Source organism: Phoca vitulina, unplaced genomic scaffold, assembly GCF_004348235.1.
Source record: "Phoca vitulina isolate PV1807 unplaced genomic scaffold, GSC_HSeal_1.0 scaffold1, whole genome shotgun sequence".
Classification (NCBI taxonomy): Eukaryota; Metazoa; Chordata; class Mammalia; order Carnivora; family Phocidae; genus Phoca; species Phoca vitulina.
Genome location: NW_022589704.1, coordinates 10,919,402 through 10,937,083, shown reverse-complemented (window position 1 = coordinate 10,937,083; position 17,682 = coordinate 10,919,402). Strand labels below are relative to the sequence as shown.

Genomic DNA, 17,682 nt, shown 5'->3' with positions numbered 1-17,682 from the left:
TTTTGGATACTAGCCCTTTATCTGATAGGTCATTTGTGAATGTCTTCTCCCATTCCATAGGTTGCCTTTTAGTTTTGTTGATGGTTTGCTTTGCTGTGCAAAAGCTTTTTATCCTGATGAAGTCCCAGTAGTTCATTTTTGCCTTTGTTTCCCTTGCCTCTGGACACATGTCTAGCAAGAAGTTGCTGTGGCCGAGGTCAAAGAGATTGCTGCCTGTGTTCTCCTCTAGGATTTTGATGGATTCCTGTCTCACATTTAGGTCTTTCATCCATTTTGAATTTATTTTTGTGTATGGTGTAAGAAAGTGGTCCAGTTTCATTCTTCTGCATGTGGCTGTCCAATTTTCCCAACACCATTTGTTGAAGAGATTGTTTTTTAAAGTATCTTTCCTTTCTATTGGGTCATCTGTGCTTTTTAAATTGAGTTTTGGAGTTCTTTATATATAATCTTAGAGTTATTCCTTTCTTGGTTGTGTGTACAAGTTTATAAATTGTGTTTTCATTTTCTTTAAAGCATTTTCAATGAACAAAAGTTAATTTTAACAAACAATTGCTCTTTTCCATTTAGTCAATTTTTTGTGTGTGTCTTGCTTAAAAGATCTTTCTCGGGGTGCCTGGGTGGCTCAGTCGTTAAGCATCTGCCTTCGGCTCAGGTCGTGATCCCAGAGTCCTGGGATGGAGCCCCGCATCGGGCTCCCTGCTCGGCGGGAAGCCTGCTTCTCCCTCTGCCACTCCCCCTGTTTGTGTTCCCTCTCTCGCTGTGTCTCTCTCTTCAAATAAATACATAAAATCTTAAAAAAAAAAAAAAAAAGATCTTTCTCTACCTAAGATGTAACAGATATTCATCTATATTTCTACTAGAGGGCTTAAGATTTTGTTCTTGATATTCAAGCAATGATCAACTTTTTAAAAACAAATAGAGTATCCAAATAAATATTGTTTTACACAATAAGTTAGTTTGTAAGATGTAGTTGGGATGTCCAAATACAATAATTTTAGAGACGTGTTGATGATTTGAGGAGGATGGAGTGGAGTGTCAAAACTGGAAGTGATGGGGTGCCTGGGTGGCTCAGTCAGTTGAGCATCTAACTCTTGATTTCAGCTCAGGTCATAATCTCAGGGTCGGGGGATTGAACCCTACTTTGGGCTCCCTGCTCCCTGGAATCTGCTTGGGATTCTCTCTCTCCCTGTGCCCCTCCAGCCCTTGTGCACATGCTATAAATAAATAAATATCTTAAAAAAAAAAAAAGAAATTGGAAGTGAGTATCACTGTTCCTATCCATGAATGATGATAACTATTTTGTTCAAATATTAGGCAAACATTTAAAATTTTGGACTTTCATCTAAATGCAGTGAGACATTTCTAGATTTTCCTATAAACATTTTTATTTACTACAGCCATTAGATTGCTCTCAATTCAGCTCTTCCATTACTCAACTACTGCTTATTTGGTGCCAGTTCTGTGTCATCATGGTTCCACTAAATGCCTATTTAGTCTTGTCTCATAGTTAATGAATACACCTGTGTTTGGAATAATCAAATATTTTGTATAAAAAAAGAAATATATTTTCTTTCCTAGATTTTCAAATTTAAAATGCAAAATGATTTCTTTATGCTGAAGCTAAACATGTTTGAATATATTTGGGGAAAATTAGAAGATAATTATCTACTCTCCAATATATTTTCCTTACTGCTTGTTCCTTCTCACTTCCGTTTTTCATTTCTTTCTAGAAGCTATATTCTTATGTTCTTTTCAAATTGTCAGTTTAATATGCACAAATAATTCTTTAATGTAAGTGCTTTGATATTTTTTCATTTTGTTGAAGGTGATTATTTTAAACCTGCTACTGAGACTTGATAAATCACAATTATATTACATACAAAAATATATTCAGGACATCTATTTATAGGAGATTTGTTTTCCAAGATAAAACATTCTTTTTGTATGAGAATTCACTGTATCCTGCTACTAGACTGGATCAGGAGATCATTTTGAAATAGAATTAAATGGAAGAATAAATATAATTGTATTTCATGACATATTTAACATGTTTGAAGTCAAATAGGTTAATTAATTTTCATGTCAAAAGTGGTAGGGATCAAATCATATTTTAGACCATGTGCCCAAAACCTGAATACACACACATGTGCACACAACACACATACACACATACACACATTCTTCCACAAACTTAATGGGAGTTTTTAAAAAGCTTTCTCTCAGTGGCAACAGAATTAAGGGTCAAAAAATTAGAAAGTTAAAGCCGATTTGAACTGGTTTGAAAATCTGACTTAATATATGTAAACAGAATAGTGCCATGAGCAAAGGTGAAATATACACTTTTTTTTCTAATCACACACAGAATAGTTCAAAATCTATCACATTTAACATGTCTAAGTAAATCACATGGTATTGAAATCATGTATGTTAGCATATGTTCTCTGACTCCAGAGAATTCTCACCTCTACATTTCCTTGCTTTCCTGTGTTACATGATTATAGTCGTGATCATCCATCTGATGCTTTTTCAAAAAAGCAAACTCCGTAAGTCACTTTCCATTTTTTGAGTGTCAATTTAGTTAATAATATTATCTGTAAATCCTCTTAGCTGGGCACATGTAAACTGCAATAACTTCAAATGCCCAGTTCGTGGAGGAAACAGCCAGACACCTTGCCAAAATGTTTCTGTGTGATTCCTTTCTCCTCCCACATTGGACCTTGTTTACCACAGGAGACCCAGTGGTGGCACAGTGGTAATCTATAGATTAAATATTAGAGGAGACTAGTTTATTTCTTATCTTCTTAAACAATGGATAGAGAAGAAAATTTCTTTTTCCTGAGGCACTAAATGAAAACTATTAAAAAGTTCTCATTTTATTTTTCCTGTATCAGAAATTTAAAAATTTCACACGCCCTGCTTACTTTGGATGTTTCTTTCTACATTGTAGTGGTTTGTGGTAGCACAGTGAGCCCTGCTGATACTTCGTCCCATATCCCCCTGGCTGCCTGCAGCACCATTCCTGCTCACTGCAGGGCCCACATGTCTCTTGTTTCTCTTCCTGAGAGCTTTCTTGTTCCACTGAAAGTAAGAGGAGTTAACACCCCACCAGCACAAACTTCAACCCAAGGGAAATGGTAATCAGTCAATAAACACCCCCAGTTCCTCCTGGTGGCCAATTCTCAGACATACTCTACTTGGTTTCTGGAGGGCTCTAAGTGGGTTGAAGCCCCAGTCACTTTAGCAGGACTCTGGTTATTAATTTATTCTTTACTGGCTTTTCTCCCTTCCTCTCCTACTTTCTATGTTTCCTCATTTGTGTTTCCTGGTACAATCCACACCCAATTCCTTGTCTTCGATTCTGTTTTAGGGTAATCAGAATAAAGACATGTAGCTACAGTTTTCATTATACAGTACACATTTTCCTTTTCCTACTGTTGATAAAACATCCACTTTTTGAAGGGAAGCCACTCATCTTTTACCTTAGTTATTCTGGAAGAACTGACAGTCAGAGCTTTAAGTTTCCTCTAGTTTAGGGGTGTAGGCATGTGGCCTGGGCCTAGTTAAGCATGGTATCCTAACCCCCTTCATTCAGTGATTGAGCCAAGCATTCTAGCCATACATTTGATACATGTTTACTGACAGACAGGCTCTCTCTTCTTTCTGGATCGCAGTTTCTGAAGATGCAGACCACGACCTCCAAAAAATAAACAAACAAAACAAAACAAACAAACTAACAAAAACCCCACAAAAGCCTGCCTGAAGCAGAAAGGAATAATACAACAAGAAAAGAGAAGTCAACACAAGGAGCAATTCATAAATAAAAAGGAAAGAAGACTGAAGAGGAAAGTTCAGAATATAACGTTTGGACTCCTGGGTCTTGTTGGGTCTCAGATATAATCTCTGGGTTTCCCAGTTATCTGAACATTTCACCACTACACTTTTCTGCTAAACCAGTTTAAGATGGATTTCTGTTAGTAAGACTCAGAGTTCTGATGATCATATACACTCTCTTCCTCAGAGAACATAGGTGAAAATATAATATAATAAAGTACACAGTGTTCCATTTTATGGCATGCTTGATGTTTAATTTTATTTGAAGTATTCTGCTTTTCCATGGTGACAATACTTTTACTGTGCAAGCAAGAAATGAATAATAATTCTTTTCAACCTCATCAATGTCTGGTTATTGTACTAGTGCTCAGCACAGAACAGAACATGATGAAATCACTTTAAAAATGTTTGTTGAATGAATGAGGGAGGGAGTTTAAGTGCAGAGCCTGTGGGTAAAGTAAGCATGGCACGTTTGGGCAACTAAAAGGAGGCCAATATGGCAAGTGTTTGAAGAGCCAGTGTGGTACCAGAAGAGGCTGAGAAGGTAAACAGGTGGCCAGGTCAGGGCCACTAGGTGGCACACTCCCAGAAAGGACCTTCCACATTATGGTTTGTATATAAATGGCACCTTTGGAGCACAACTCAACTGTGAATGGTGTCCCTGTCTTCCTCCAGAACAAGCTGTGTAATGCAGTGGCCCTGGGACAGGTGATGAAGAGGCAGGAAGAGCACCAGGTTGCTTCCATACCAAAAGAAATGAGGGAGAAAGAGTTTTGTTATGAGAGAAATCTCACAGATAGCTAAGCTACTCTGGGCAAAGTTTTCATACTTAGCATTGTTTGTGGTTGATCTGTTTGTCTGTTCTGGATGCACACATTATTAGCAATTGCTATTGACAGGAAATTCCAACACATGTACTTACTTTAACACATGCAAAAACATTTATGCATGCAATCCAGTTCTCAGGACTACAAAAATGCGAAGAATCTAGATGCAGTGGATTCTCTAAACTAAATAAAATCATCCTCACATCCACTCCTACAACCCAACAGCCAGTCACCCAGTACTGTTTTGAATTATTTTTTGTATTTTTTTGTTAAGATTATTTATTCACACTTTACTTTCAATTCTTTTTGATGTATTAAAATGAGAACATTTTATTACATGTCACCTCCCTTGCAAGAATTGCCAAAAAATCATAATAAAACCCACATGTGTTTCCTGAATGGTATGTAACTTTCTAGTAAATAAGCAGGGTAAAATATGCAATCTTAATTTTACTCTATCCTGAAATTATCTGCGTAATGCGTGTTCTGCCATAAAAGAGCTTTTAAGCAATCATTTTTAAGATTAGCATATATGACAAGAAGAGTAGCAGCTTGCTTTTCTGCCCGCTTTCCAAAGAGTTGCATGACTTAATGAGAAAATACAATTTCTCTTTGTTTCATGTGACTGATGGTCTCCCAAAAGACATTGTCCATTCCCTGTCTCAGAGCAAAGTTAATTCTTTGGCTCGTTTGCTTCAGGAGCCAGATATTCCTAGGCTTAATTGATGCCGCTTCCATGTTTAACCTCTATAACCTACATTTAATGTTCCTTAATCTCAGTGTTCTCAACTGTAAATAGGAATTATAATGACTTTACCTTACTAAATGTGAAAATATAAATATCTAATGTATATCTATGTCTGGCACAGATGTTATTTTTATTACTGAATTTAATGGTATGTCATTCATTTATGACTAAATTACAAATATATTCCATTTAGTATCTAGATCTTGACCCCTCTAGGAAATAAATGTATCTCATAATCCTGTCCTCTTGAGCATCTTCCCCCTTCCAACTTGATGTGCTTCTTCAAACTGAAGGTTTTTATTCTTTTTTCAAGAGTGAACAATCATTAGCCATATAGATACCTACTTACTATCTTTTCCTTCTTGCTCTGAAACATAGAGCATGCTGATCCTGTCATTTTATCCTCCATGCTTATTAATCTTGCATTCATTTTTCCTTATCTCATTTTGTGCTGCATTCTGGTAATTTCCTCAGCTATATTATACAGTTCATTGATTTTCTCTTCTACTCCAACCCACACATGGAATTTTAATCAGAAAATGGTAGGTGTATCATGAAGCTATTTAGGGATGGTCAAGGTGGTGGCCCTCAACCCTGACTGCACATAGAATTGCTTGGGGAGCTTTAAAAATCCTGATGTTGAGGCTTCATCTCAGACAATTTAATTAGAATCTCTGGAAATGAGGAACTAGACAACAGTAGGTTTTTTAACTTCTGCAGATGATTTCAATATCAGAAGCCAATTGTGAGGATTTCTGGAAAAAAAAGAGGGAGGCCTCAGCTTCACATCAGTTTGGAGGTGAGCCATGTATGGGACCTGACTGATGATAGCAGAATGAAAGCACAAAATCCAACTTAGTTGAGCTTTTACACTTTTTAAAGGATGATAACCAACTTTGAATGTGCTTATCGTGCATTTCAGCGTGTAAAAGATAAATAATTTTCAAGAAACATTTGTTTATAGTTAAATTCCAAAATGAAAATTCTGAGTTGGTAACTGCTATTTATTATGTTATAATTTTTTGTCCCTTTAAATGAGTAGATGATGCCCTTCTATATCAGAGTAAGTTTGGTGTATGTGATGGGAAAGTTTAGGTACAATGAAAATTATAGTAGTAAAGGTTGTGTTTGAGTATCTTCTGTGTCTGGCACTTTATATGTTTTCTTCTAATTTTTACAAGAAGTTGGGTATTATCATTTTCCTGCTTTGCAGTTGAGGACACAAACATGGGAAGGTTCAGAAAACTGCCCAAGTTTGCACAGCTCGTGAATGGCAGAGCTCTGATTCCAAACCCAACCATTTTAACTTCCTTATCCTTTTGCCTTTATGAGTTAGTTATTGCTTATTGGTACATACAACCATTATTCACAGCTGATTGCACTGCCTGGAAAATACCTGTTACCAGTCCTCTGACCTCTGTTGGGCAGCCATGGTCAGTTGTCTTTGGGCAATTATATTTACAGGTGTCTCCCTCCTGTAGCAATTTTCCAACAGTTGGCCAGAAATACTCTCTAATCCTAAAGACTCTATAATTTTTGATTCTTTATCTTCAATCCATAACATGGCAACCTTATAGAGAGAAAGTGCTCAATAGTATTTATGGAACAAATAAATGAAATGAACAGAGAATGAGCAAAGTTGGAAATGAGTCCTTCAGAGACTTGTGTTGGGTAAGCATGTGTAAAGTTGACAACCATTCTAAATTTTGGAGCAAATACAATGGGCCTTGAAATAAGGCCAGTCTTGGTTTGAACCACATTTTTATACTCATAAACTCTGTGAACATAAGTTATCTTTCTGAGCTTGGGTTACCTTATCTATAATGTGGGATTAGTAATGATAACTTCTAAGTGTTGTTTTATAGATAAGAAACCCACCATCTGTAGAGTGCCCAGCTTTCAATAATTTAATCTGAATTTTAGGAATTTACATTAAAAAGAAACTGTTGGTCTGTATTAAGGCTACTGTTGACTGTTAAAAAATTATGTGCTTTTTTTGAAATAAGTCAACCAGAGAAAGACAATTATCTTATGATCTCACTGATATGTGAAATTTGAGAAACAAGACAGAGGATCATAGGGGAAGGGAGGGAAAAATGAAACAAGATGAAACCAGAGAGGGAGACAAACCATAAAAGACTCTTTTTTTTTAAATTTTATTTTATTATGTTATGTTAATCACCATTCATTACATCATTAGTGTTTGATGTAGTGTTCCATGATTCATTGTTTGTGTATAACACCAAGTGCTCCATGCAGAACGTGCCCTCTTTAATACCCATCACCAGGCTAACCCATCCCCCCACCCCCTCCCCTCTAGAACCCTCAGTTTGTTTCTCAGAGTCCATAGTCTCTCATGGTTCGTCTCCCCCTCCGATTTCGCTCCCTTCCATAAGAGACTCTTAATCTCAAGAAACGAACTGAGGGTTGCTGGAGTGGAGGGGGGTGGGAGGAATGGAGTGGCTGGGTGATGGACACTGGGGAGGGTATGTACTATGGTGAGCGCTGTGAATTGTGTAAGACTGATGAACCACAGACCTGTACCCCTGAAACAAATAATAGATTATATGTCAATAAAAAAATAAATAAAAATTTTGTGCTTTTTTGAGACTAATAATACTTTTTATTGTTTTATTTGCCTAATAAAACATCTGCCTAGATGTTCACTAAGTGATTTAAAATAAATACTTCTGGAAGAAGGAGAAACATGATCCCAGACCTGGTAGATAAGGGACAATCCCCTATGATTTGCTGAACAATAACAGAGGAAAAAGAAACTGACCCCACCTATGAGAGAAATGCAAGGAAAGTGGATCAACCAATGTCTTCAACACATAAATACTTTTTTTTAGACCCTTGTTCCCTTTCTCTCCCTGCAGTTTAAGTTTTTAATACTGATCTTGAATCAGAAATTATTTATAGGTTAAATAAATTTGCTCAAAAGAAGACTGACATTTCAACTGCATTCTAAACACATTCTTGTTTAAGACCATAGAAAGTTTTAATTTTAACTCTGGAGGAACTCCATCTCACCACATTCTATTATTTCAGTGACAGATGTTTCTGGCCAACCCAGTGAGTCACCACATGTTTTTCTGACTATTTGTCTTTCATCGCATTGTACATACCCTCAAGTAATCCTTCATAATGCCAGCCTTGAGCCAGCACACTTTGAATAAACTAACTGCCATTTAAAACTATATAGCTTCCAATTAGAAAGTCAACCAAATCACTAGGAAAATGCTATCATTTTAAGTGGGTTTCCTGGGAAGGCAAGACTTTTTTCCCTGAATATATTGGTATTTTTATATTACTATGTCATACGGTGGAAGGAGACTGGTCAGATATATCCACTTTATGGGATGGTTTCTTGTTTTTATAACATTTGGTTGAGATTCCCAGGGTGCCTAATAAGGACCAAATACTAGCTTTATTTTCTACGTTTAGGAATGGGAATTCAGTATGTAGTTTTCTTAAATGAGAGGCTTTTTTTTTTTCTTGTAACGCATAAGTATATAATCAATACCCTTGAATAACAACTTTAATCTCTGTGTGGGATCCTCATCTTACTCCCCTGGCTCTTTCTTACATGTAACTAATACTTTGATTTTATGTTTATAAGTTCCCTGCTTTAAAAAAATAATTTTAGAACAGACATAATTATGCTTAACAATACAGTGATTAGGTTTTTTTGGTTTTGTGTGTGTGTGTTTTGTGAAATTCATATGTATTCTTCCAGGTCTTGTATTTTTAACTCAATTTGATATTTCTAAAATTCATCTTAGTCATTTGTAAATGAGACTCATTTGTTTTCATTGCTGTATAATACTCCGTGGTGATTATACAAAAATTGATTTGTCTCTTTTTCCAGTAGATGGACTTTTATCTCCCCTAACCATTTGGATATTCTTGTACCCTTTTCATGTTGTACAATATGCAGGGGTTTCTTTAGGATAGGAATTTGCTGGGCCATGGATATATCTCTCTTCACATTTCCCACAAAATGGGAAGTACATTCTTTGCCAAAGTGGTTGTACCAGTTACAACTTCCACAAGAGTACATGTGCTCTTGTTGCTCCATATCCATAACAACGTTTGGTGTTTGTCAGGTTCCTAAGTATTTGTCAGGCTGATGGATGTGAGATAGCATTTCACTGTGATCTTAACTTGCATTTCTTAGATCACTAATGAGATTGAACTTCTTTTCATATGTCACCTTATGTATTTATTCCTCCATATAAGACCTGTTTCATGTCCTTTATGTATTTTTCTATTGTGCATTCTTTTATCTACTTTTCATGTACTGAATAATTACTCATTTCTTAATGATCTTTAATGCTATTTTTATCATATATTGTAATTCCTTTTCTGGACTCTGTGATTCATTTGTGAGTCCCTGCACTAAAATTAGCTATATCAATTATTATGGATTTGTAAGTTTTTATGTCTGATAGGGAAAGCTATATTTTGTTATTTTTATTATTTAGGATTGTTCTGCATATATTTTGCCTTTTGTTTTTCCAAATACATTTTCAAATATTTTTGTCAAGTTTCCCATAAAATGCTATTGGGATTTTTATTGAAATTATGCTGTTTAGGTCAAATTGGGGAGAATTGAAAAATCATTCTACCTATCTAATAAAATATCTATTTGTTTAGGTCTCTAAAATATATTTACATAAAATTATATGACTTTCTTGATATAAGTGATGTTTATCATCTTTTTGACGAATTCTTTGATTCATTTCAGTATTTATTTTTATTATAAATGGTATGTTTTTAAAAATTTCTGTTTGTTGGGGCGCCTGGGTGGCTCAGTCGGTTAGTGTCCAACTTGATTTCAGCTCAGGTCACCATCTTAGGGTTGTGAGATGGAGCCTGGCATCAGGCTTTGCACTGAACATGGAGCCTGTTTAAGATTCTTTTTCTCCCTCTCCCTCTGCCTCTCCCCACCCTCTCTCTCTCTAAAAAAAATAATAATAATAATAAAAATAAATAAAATGAAATTTCTGTTTGTTGCTGGCATTTAGAAATGCAATTGATTTTTATTTATTTATTTATTTATTTTTTAAAGATTTTATTTATTTATTCATGAGAGACAGAGAGAGAGAGAGGCAGAGGGAGAAGCAGGCTCCCAAGGAGCAGAGAGCCCGATGTGGGACTCGATCCCAGGACCCTGGGATCATGACCTGAGCCGAAGGCAGACGCTTAACCATCTGAGCCACCCAGGCGCCCGCAATTGATTTTTATGTATTTATCCTATATCTAGCCATCTTTTAAAATGATCCTTATTATTTTTATTTTTTATTTTTTTAAAGATTTTATTTATTTATTTGACAAAAAGAGACACAGCGAGAGAGGGAACACAAGCAGGGGGGTGGGTGGGAGAGGGAGAAGCAGGCTTCCCGCAGAGCAGGGAGCCCGATGTGGGGCTCGATCCCAGGACCCTGGGATCATGACCTGAGCCGAAGGCAGACGCTTAACGACTGAGCCACCCAGGTACCCCAAAATGATCCTTATTATTTTAAGATTTTAGGAGTTTTATGTAGGTAATTTTATCACCTGCAAATTAAAAGTTTAATTAGTTTCCATTTGTTCTTCTCCAATATTTATGCTGTTAGTTTCAGGATTTAATTTATCATCATGGGTGTGTAGTATTCACATATATATTTGTGTTTTTCATCAGTTTAGAATATTTGCATTTTTATTCTTTTCAAATACTACTTCTTTTCAAATATTACTTCTCTCTTCTCTCCTTCTGAGACTGCTGTTAGATATATATACCCCATTCTCATTCTATCCTTCATATCTTTTAAGATTTGTTCACATTTGCCAATTTCCTGACACTGTATGTGATGAATTGTCTGTCATTTCATTTTTTTTTTTACATTATTTCAACTAATTCTCCCAAGAATCCTATGAAGTCATTATCTTCATTTTACAGAGAGGGAACTGAGAAGCTCAATATTTATTTATAGTCCATTCTTTTACACATTGATTTAAAATACCACCTTTATCATAATGAGAATTGCCATTTATACATGACTCTGTTTTTAACTCTATTCTGCTCCATTGATGTATTCAACTATTTCTGCCTCAATACCAAAGCCTTTAATTATGGGTTTATTTATTATATATTTTCTTGTTTGCCATTATTATATTTTTTAAAAAACATCTTGTTTTTTAAAAAAAATAGAGGGCGCCTGGGTGGCTCAGTTGGTTAGACGACTGCCTTCGGCTCAGGTCATGATCCTGGAGTCCCGGAATTGAGTCCCGCGTCGGGCTCCCTGCTCGGCGGGGAGTCTGCTTCTCCCTCTGACCCTCCCCCATCTCATGCTCTCTCTCTCTATCTCATTCTCTCTCTCAAATAAATAAATAAAATCTTTAAAAAATAAAATAAAAATAAAATAAAAAATAAAAAAAATAGATTTGCTCCACATGAAGCCTATATTTTAATTTTATTTAGTTTGTTGTCTAGGGAATAAATACACATGATATTATATACAAAAACACAGGAGGGTAAATAGTAACTAAATAAGTCTTCCTCCCATATAGTCAGTCTATGATTCAGTTCTCCCTTGAAAGGCAACTGATGTTACCAGTTTCTCATCTGTCCTAGAAATAGTCCATACTTATGAACTTTTAAACTTATCAAGTTTTATCAAAGTTTATCAAGTTCTACCAAAAAAAATTCAGTTAAAATTTTGATTGAATTGAATTTATGGATTAATTTGAGGGAAAATCTATGCAATAACCTCATTCAGCAGCTAAATGTCTTTCCATTTCTTTTGGTCTTCTTTTATGTTCTTCAATAAATTTTTATAACTTTCTTTATATCTTGTATGTTTTTGAAATTTATGTCTAAGTATTTTAGAATTTTAGTGTGTGACAGTAATGAGTGGGATCTTGGGTGTTGTTGGTGTTGTTTTTTAATCTCTCTTATGAATCTAATACTTTCTGATGATTTCTCATTTGACTTTCTTGCATTTTATATCTAGATAATGATATTGCTAACAAGTAATTGTATTTGAACTGGAAGTTCAATTCAATTTCAATTGAATCTTTTCTTTCAAACTTTATACTCCTTTTTGTACCAAATTGATTGATTTAGCAAGACTTTCAGTAATTTCCAGAATAGTAGCAGAAGTAGAAGATAATACCATCTTATCCCTATCTTTGTGGGAATACTACTTTTACACCACTATCATGTTTACTGTGTGTTCCCAGTAGCTAAGTTTTCCTTTTCCTAAGTTTTTTCCCCATCTACTAAGAGTTTTTTTTTTCCTTTTACCTTTTGACCTCCTTCACCCATTTCTCCCACCCCCACCCCTGCTTCTTTCAATCATCAATCTGTTCTCTCTACAAGCTTGTTTTTTTTGGGGGGGGGTTAGGTCCCACATATAAGGGAAATCATACAGAATTTGTCTTTCTGTATAATTTCCGATATATCTTCTAGTTCTATATTTTCTAATTCACTAAATGTTTCAACTATTTCTAAGCTGATATTTAGGCTATCTATTGAATTTTTTAATTTAAAATTTAATTTTTGTTTCACTAGATCCTATTTTTAAATAACTCTTCTTATTATGTTCTTGATGATCTCTTGTGGCATGCTCATCTTTGAATCATTTATTTCTGTAATAGTTGCACACATAGCTGAACTTGCCAATTCCAATATCTTGAAGATATAAGAACATCATTTTATATTCCTGTTGGCTCTTTGTATAGTAGCTTGTCTCCTTGATACTTGATGTTTGTGGACTTATGGTTTGGACTTCATCTGTGGAAGATTTGTATGCTTTAATTGTGATAACTGTTCTCTAAAAAGGGCTTGCCCCTGCTTTGTCAATACCAAGGAACATCCTCAATCTGGGTCTCTTTCTACCTCCCTCCTTATTGTGACTCAGTATGGGATTCTTAGACTCAAATTCCTTACAAACTATCTCTTAAGGCTCTCCCATAATTGAGTTACTGTTGGCATTTGCCTTAAGGATAGCACTGCTTCCTTGATTGTTCACTGTTCGGTCCCAACTCCTTGATCTGACTCCAGATCATATTAGGAAAAAAATAAAATGGGTGATGAGGTGAGGAGGAGGTTTTGAGGAGAATTTTCTTTCCTCTTTTGAAACTATGCAGATCCTGTATTTTCTTCCACAAGACTGTATTTCTATTCAGCCATAATGTTGAACACAAAAGATCTACATGAGAATTATTTGACTAAGTTTTGACTGTGAGATTCTTTTCACATTTTATTGAATACAGACTTGTTTAGAAAATTATATTATAGAATGATAATAACAATTAACATTTATTGAACACTTCCTATATGCAGATACTATCCTACACATTTTACATTATAGTTAATTTCTCCAAAGTACTTATAAAAGAAGTGCAGTCATAATCCCCACTTAAGCAAAATGTGGAAATTGATACACAATAAAATTAAGTATCTTGCCCAAAGTAACATCTCTAGTATCGACCTGGGTAGCCTTCTTTACAGAGCCAGCTTTCTTTAAACATTGTGATACACTGCCTCTCTAAAAAACAAGTCAAAGTAGTCAAACATCATGGGGTTCTCCACAGAAAGAGGCACCAGTCTAGAGCTCATGTGCAACCTCAAACTCCAGAAAGTTTTATGTTGGCATCTCAGAAAGGCTCACACCTAGTTCTGTCTGTGTCCATGGCATCCTCAAGTGGTGGATGTATTTCTACAGTCCTTCAGGATTTCAGCCAATAGATAAAGGCCAATCTTCCTTTCCTCCTGGCAAGCACGGTCTTTTTCAAGGGTTCATTTAGAGACCCTCTCAATAGCTTGTGTGAGGTTCACAAAACAACATGGTGTGAGCAACAACTTACCAAAGAGTAAAAACACAGGAAAATACAGCAGGGAAGTTTTTCCTTTTCTTCTCTGTACCTCTACTTCAGAAAATCGAGAATATAGATGGCTTTATATATTACCAGTAACATAACATTACATTAGTTTAATAGAACTGCCATAACAAAGTACTACAAATAGATGGCTTAAGCAACAGAAATTTCTTCTCTCAGTTTTGGAGGCTAGAAGTCTAAGATCAAGGTGCTGGCAGAGTTGGTGATGTCTAGGGTCTGTGGGAAAGAATCTGTTTCATGACTCTGTCCTAGGTTCTGGTGGTTTGCCAGCAATCATTGGCATAACTTGGCTTGCAGAATAGCACCCAATCTCTTCCTTCATCTTTACATGGCATTCTCCCTGTGTACATGTCTCTGTCCAAGTTTCTCCTTTTTAAAAGGATACCAGTCATACTGGAGTAGATCCAACACTACTCCAGTATGACTTACCAAATGAATTCCTTTTATCTGTAATGATCCTATTTCCAAATAAGGTCACATTCTTACATGCGGGGGTTAGGACTTCAACATATAAATTTTTAGGGGCCACAATTCAACCTATAACAGTGTATACCCTTCCATTCTTAAAGGTTTCTCTCCTATCTCAGGCATCATCATCATCACTACAATTTACATTTTTAAAACATTAATATGTATATTATGCACCCTTCTAGTTATGTTACATATATTGAGTAATGAATTCTTACCACCTTTAAGCACCTTTGAGGTGCTACTGTTAAGTTTATTTGACAAACAAGAAAGCTAAGGCACAAAGTGGTTAAGAAATTTGATCGAGGTCTTAGAGCAAGAAAGGCTCACACCTGGCCATGGCTCCAGGTGATTGCTCTTAATTACTATGCGTACTACTGTAATATTGTGATTTATAATAAGAAATACATGGTTGGTCTTTTTCCCATTTCCAGCACAGAGCTCCTAAAACCCTTGTAATTTCCTAAGTGTGAGAGCAAAAAAATATAATGTGCTTATTGTTATGTTAATGAGGTGACTTAGTAACACACCTTTTAGTTACCAGGAGAATCAACCTTTTGATTAGAGGGTAGAAACTTTCAGTCCCAGCCCCTGACTTCCAGGGAGAGGAGAGGGCTAGAGATTGAATCAATCACCATTGGCCAATGATTTAATCAAGCATGTCTATGAAATGAAGCCTCCATAAAAAACCAAAAGCACAGACAATAACCTGGATTTGTAACTGGTGTCTGAAGTGGGGGGCAGTCTTGTAGGACTGAGTCCTTAACCTTTGGGATCTGATGCTATCTTCAAATAGTGTCAGAATTGAGCTGAATTATAGGCTATCCAGCTGGTGTCCAGGAATTGCTTGGATGTGTGTGGAAACCTCCCTATCTCATATTAGAATTTGGTCCTAGAACCTTAACCTCATTTATGCATTTCTCCCTTCATGCATAATTCTCAGTTGTAGAAAACAGTTGTGGTTGTGGCTGGCATACCACTACTATCTTTAAGTACGGGTCTGGGTAATAATCTCTCTTTTTTTTAAAAAAAAAAAAAGACACATTTATTCAGTGTCATGATCAGACTATTACATTTAGCAATCAACAGCATGGGTGCAAAAAAAAAAAAAAATCTACATTAAAACCCTTTGTTGGAATGCTTTACACTTTCCACAGAACAGAAACTAAAATAACCTGTTATACAATTAGTCACAAATACAGTCCTCGAGTTTTTTGCCCATACACATGAGTATTGTCTAAAACAGGTCTTTTTTGTAGCAGCTAGCCTCGGCCACCACTGTGCTTGGCTGAGGTCACAAATCTGTTGTAACCTGTAGCTTCCCCGTCCCTCCTCTGGCTCTCCTCTCCTGCTAAGCTTTGTTTCCTGGCAGTAATGAAAACCTCCTGCCGCTGCGGTAGCTACTGCTGCTGCTGGAACCACCACAGCCACGTTGGTTTCGTGGTTTGGCAAAGTATTGGCCTCCACCACCACAGGGGCCAGAGCTTCTGCCTCCAAAATTTCCTCCTTTCATGGGTCCAAAATTTGAGGATTGATTGTTGTAATTGCCAAAATCATTATAGCTTCCGCCACCTCCAAAGTTGCTTCCATCATTACCAAATCCGTTACAGCCATCCCCACTGCCACCATGTCCACCACCACCTCGACTGCCACCAAAGCCACCTCGACCACGGAAGTTCCCTCCACGACCAAAGTTGTCATTCCCACCAAAACCACCTCCACAACCACCACCAAAGTTTCCAGAACCACTTCGACCTCTTCGGCTGGATGAAGCACTAGCCATCTCTTGCTTAGATAGGGCTCTCCTTACTTCACAGTTGTGGCCATTCAGTGTGGTATTTTTGAATGACAATCTTGTCTACAGAGTCATGGTCATCAAATGTTACAAAAGCAAAACCTCTCTTTTTGCCACTGCCTCGGTCAGTCATGATCTCGATCACTTCAATTTTCCCATACTGTTCAAAATAATCTTAGATGATGTTCTTCAGTGTCTTCTTTAATGCCACCAACAAAAATCTTTTTCACAGTTAAGTGGGCACCAGGTCTTTGAGAATCTTCTCTGAGACAGCCCTCTTTGGTTCCACAACTCTTCCATCCACCTTGTGTGGCCTTGCGTTCATGGCTGCATCCACCTCCTCCACAGTGGCATACGTGACAAACCCAAAGCCTCTGGACCGCTTGGGGTTTGGATCTCTCATTACCACCCAGTCCGTAAGCGTTCCCCATTGCTCAGAATGGCTCCTCAGACTCTCACCGGTTGTTTCAAAGCTCAAACCTCCGATGAAGAGCTTCCGCAGCTCTTCAGGCTCTTTGGGAGACTCTGGCTTAGACATGACGGCGGTGGGAGGGGAGACTTTAACGATGCTTACTCGGAGGCGTCCACGGGCAGAAAGTGGGTAATAATCTCTTTTATGTGCCATTAATATTTTGCTCTGTTTTTTTTGGAATATAAGTTTTTAAAATTAACAATCTTAATATGATTTGAATACTATGTATGAAAATTATTTAAATTTAGTAGCTGCTTTTTGAATTTTTTATTTCGATTCAATGATAGAATCATTTCTGTTTGCACTTCCCTTCAAGAAACTATATATATATATATATATATATCTATATATATATCTTTTTTTTTTTTCATATTTTCATCCTGGGTTGGGATTTTACTTTCTAATCCACTTTCAATTCTACTCATGTAAGGAATGCTTGAATTAAAAATTAGGACTCAGTTCTCTACTTCACCATAAACCATGCAGTTTGCTAAAATAAAAATGGTCAAAATAAATATATTTCAATGAGAAGTCTCATAAAAACACTTTAGTTTATAGTTAGGTTATAGATACTGTCGTGTTTTAAAATATAGTGAAAAGACTGAAACAAAGCTTTTTGGCTTTTTAACAGGTGCAAGCAAATTAAAACTGG

The 17,682-nt window shown here is 36.3% G+C and overlaps 1 pseudogene; it reads right to left on the bottom strand.

Annotated features, from left to right (window-relative positions):
• Positions 1-16,114: 16,114 nt before the first annotated feature.
• LOC116637787 lies at positions 16,115-17,183 on the bottom strand (annotated as a pseudogene).
• Positions 17,184-17,682: the final 499 nt, after the last annotated feature.